This window comes from Triticum dicoccoides, chromosome 7A (genome assembly GCF_002162155.2).
Source record: "Triticum dicoccoides isolate Atlit2015 ecotype Zavitan chromosome 7A, WEW_v2.0, whole genome shotgun sequence".
NCBI lineage: Eukaryota > Viridiplantae > Streptophyta > Magnoliopsida > Poales > Poaceae > Triticum > Triticum dicoccoides.
Genome location: NC_041392.1, coordinates 559,280,396 through 559,284,987, shown reverse-complemented (window position 1 = coordinate 559,284,987; position 4,592 = coordinate 559,280,396).

Sequence of the window (4,592 nt, the reverse complement as noted above, 5' to 3'; positions counted from 1 at the left end):
GTGATTTCAGAAATTTACGAAACAACGGTTATTAAAATGACTATTCAGACCGAAAGCATATACGAAATTCCTTTTTATCCATAAAAGCACCCACTAACGAGAGCTCCTCTAAAGACTATATACTACTAAAAGTGGGAAAATCCGTCCCCACATGTAGACTAAAAGTTGACGAAAGATAGGACATACTTTACAACCAAGACTAAAAATATATATCCGTGGTCGTCTCATGTGGACCGCACAACAGTCCAATCATAACACACACTTTTCTGACCAAGTAGTAGCACGTGACTACGATCGGTCCCTAACAAACTCCAGTATCCCAGTCTCCGAGTCGCTTAAGTTCAACTCTGGCCTCTCACTACTTAAAATAGTGAAACAACCACCCCATTTTCCAAAAACAAGCAAGCGGCCGCCCAGTGATACCTGGAGCGCGCGCACACACACGAGAACTCGTGAGAAAAGGAATCCACGTATCACTGTTTTTAACGAGCATGAAAATCACGTCGAAGAAGCAGCGAAAGAACAGTGTGTAAATATTTTCTGGGTTTTGCCGCGAGGGAAAAGACAGCTTCGAGGTGGAGTTTCCTGTGGGTTTTTTTAATTTTGAGAGAGAGGGGAGGAGCGGGGGCTTTATGGCGGGACAGCGACGCGCAGAGGATCTGGGGCAATATCCGGTTGGATATTCGGGTTCCAGGCAAGGAATTATGCTCCGAATCTTCCATCGCTGCGAGGTCATGGCGTGTGCGTGTCTTTCGGGAATAGTTCGGGAGTTCTGCTGCCGATCTTCTGTGCCGCGCAAGCTGTGTTGCTCCGTGCGGCTGCTCTCACCTTTTCGTTTTTCTTTTTGGATTGGATGAGCGGTTCCTTCGAGTATACGTTGCTGTTTGTTTCATTCTCTCGCAGCTTTTTCGAGTCTTCGCGTCGCCGATAGGAACCGAAAATCCAGAGCGGTGGGTGTATGTGTTACAACGGATGGATGGTGAAATAAAATAGAGTTTTTGGCGTCCGATTATACACTTTAAATGCTATGTGTATCGTGGCTGCTTTTCAAAAAGTAATATAATATGGTAAACCGTACTACTATGAAACAAGTCATTTTGCTCAAATGTGGCAACCCTTTTTTCTTTTGTGTGTGGACAAAACTTGTAGAAAAATGTATATATATTTCTAACTTCTAGAGAATTAGATTTCTTTTAAGAAACGCAGTTCAACACTCAGAACACGCACACACACTCAACTCTATGTACATATGCACGTAATATATCCCATGAACATCTTTAAGAGACTGAGCTGGCAAATCTTAAGATTGACGAAGACGGCATGAACACTTTATAGTCGACTGACAAACCATACCACTAAAAAATTACGCCAGAGAGTCTGAAATAAATCCAGAAAATATACGAGCACTTGTATCAAGTCTAGCAATTGAACCCTGCTAGCAAAATCTAACACTTGAATGCCATAGGCATGTTTCACCACAAAACCTAACCATTTAAGCTAGACTTGGTTCACAACTACTCATGAGTACCAAATTTGTAGAAGATTTTCATTCTAACGACCTAGAATATGTATGCAAAGATTTACGGGAAGAAACCACACGAACAGCAACACTATGTTAGACACCAAGCTGCCACCATTTACTCATGGCACTGTCATCACTAACTCATGAGCCTTCTAAGAGCAGCTACATGCACATGGGGGCTATTGTGTCCAAGTAACATGCTATCAGAGAAAAAAGTGCTCAAAGTTGTCCATCATATTATTGCACGGAATATTCTGGTGGATATCTCTGACATGGCTACCTAATCACTTTGAAAAACATTTATGTTCATCTCAGACATGATCATCTGGGCTTATCGCTTCAGTGCTTCATCCTTCTATTGACTTTTGTTCTTATCCAGTTCATTTACAAAACGGTCCGCATTTTGTATAAATCCCTCCTTCCATCTATATAGGGCCTAGTGCGATTTTTTTAGGCTATTTTGTATAAATTCCTCCTTCCATCTATATAGGGCCTAGTGTGATTTTTTAGGCTATTTTGTATAAATCCCTCATTCCATCTATATAGGGCCTAGTGCGATTTTTTAGGCTAACTTTTGTTCTTATCCAGTTCATTTACAAAACAATCCGCATTTTGTATAAATCCCTCCTTCCATCTATATAGGGTCTAGTGAATTTTTTAGGCTAACTTTGACCATATGTTAGAGCAATAATATATGACATGCAACTTACACAAATCATACAGTAAAATTCACGTGTGAAAGGAGCTTTCAATGATATAATTTTCACATTATACATCTCATGTATTATTAATCTTGTCAACAGTCAAAGGCGGTCTTGGAAAACACATTAGGCCCTATATAGATGGAAGGAATGAGTAACGATCTTAACTAGTAGGCAAGTAATAAGATAACAAAATTGATCTTTTTTCTGTGAGGAAACAAAATTGAGCTTATTTGCTAATAAATAGTGCCCAATGACAGTCTAAAAGAGATGCCACCTCTTATATGACATCCTTACAAAATATCACTTTTTTGGTCTTCTATAGTTATCCTTAATTGGTAGCAAGTAAAAAAATCAGAACTCCATTGAGCAAACCACAGAAAAAACGACAAATAGTATGAGAAACACAACATACATAAGGTGTTATCTACGAAAAGGACAAGTGTTGAATTCACCCAACAAAACAAAACAATTTTTTGTTGAGAAACACAATACAACGTCGGACACACAAACAGGCACATACACACTACCCTACGAGGACCTTTGGAGGACTCAATCAGTAGATAACCGGGTTGATGAGGTCACTACAAGCACCTCGTAGTTAATGGGCACGCCATACAAAACATCTGAAAGAATTGCACTAAAAAGTCAGAAACATATCCAAAAAAATGTGAGCACCCGTGCCAGATGATCGGGTGGACACACTCCGTTACACGAAACCTAACCAATTGAGCTATGCTTAATTCACAATAATACTTCTTTTATTCTCAATCAGGAAAGCCAATAGTGTCGCACTTGGGGTGTGTATAATTTTATTTAGTCCTAGAAATTTTCTTAGCATTGTGAAGAGCATTATTAATGTTTATTATTAGTATATAATTATTAATCAAAAGTGGTCTTGCGATCATGTAGCATATAATTTTTGTGTAGCAAATCATGCTTAAGGTTTAGTCACCAAGATAAGATATATGTGACCCAAACCGGTTGGTTGAGAAAGATATTTTTGTAATAAATCAGTTGATTGGCAACATAGATGGACATATCCACGATCTAGTATCAAATTGTCATGAACAAAAAAATTGATCTTTATTTATACCAGAGGGCCTTCTTTTATAGTTTCCCTATGAAATTAACCGAAGATGTAAGTAACTATGTAAATGCCATGTTACATTTTAGAATTCAATTCGCAAAAAAGCAGTGACTACACTATCATGATTTTCCTCATCATGTATCCAGCCGCTGCAGAGATTAAAGTGGTGAATTTTGTGGGCAGGGGAGATGTGGACATTGACATGGCCCTGTTCCATTAACATCCCAAAAGTTACACACACATGCATATATATGCATTGCATCCACGTGTTCTTTCCTAACAATATACGATGGCATGCACATCGATGTGTGAAGAACATGGTGGTGACTGATGAGAGGTGGATAATGACATGGCCCTCTCCCTAACATGTGAAAAGTTATATATGCATGCACAAACACAGAAAATTAACATTTTTATTGTGGTATGTATTTGGCTTGCTGGAATTTGGATCATCCATTTTTGCGCCACATCATCTTCCATCTCAACATCTGCCTGAGCAAAGTTGTCACATCACCATCCACCCTCGCGATTTTTGTCGCTCTACAGGTGACAAAGAGCACGATGAGAAAGCCGTGATAGTTTAAGAACCACTGATGCATAGGAAGCATGTTGAGGGAGTCAAGCGAAATCATGAGAGTAGAATCTGTCACGAAATAACTATCGTCTAACTGGATTCTACACCAATCTGTAGTGTGATGTTTTTTAACCACTTCAAATACACCGGTTTCTCTGTTTTTTGGGCAAGCCCTTCATTCCATTCATTCCAAAATAACTAAAGTTAGTACAAAGTTCCTTCATTCCAAGATAACTAAAGTTAATATAAAGTTGAATCACTTATTTTGGAAGGTAGTATTCAATTAACCTTCCAAGTGGTAGGGTTTTATTTCGTGAAAAGACAATTTTCCGTTCGAATAGAATATCTATCAATTCGTCGAGATTTATATTCAACACCACATTAGAACAACAAACACCTCCCCGAAAAAAAAAGAACAACAAACTTTTTTACCATTCTTCTCTCCACACCAATGTTTTTGTACATTTGCAACTTTATTTTCTCGGCCAATAAATTCCGTAGCTGTCCCACTGACATTTTATTTTAGAAGAAAAACAATTCACCTGCAAATTTCGTCAAACCCAGACGTGGTCTCGCTGTGATGAGCGCTGGTGCTGGGTCTCACTTGCGATCCGGAAAAAGAAACCCAGAAACGCAGGCGAAGAACAACCACTGGCGCACACCGCAGAAAAATAATATCCTCCCGCTCGCGAATATTCCACTCTC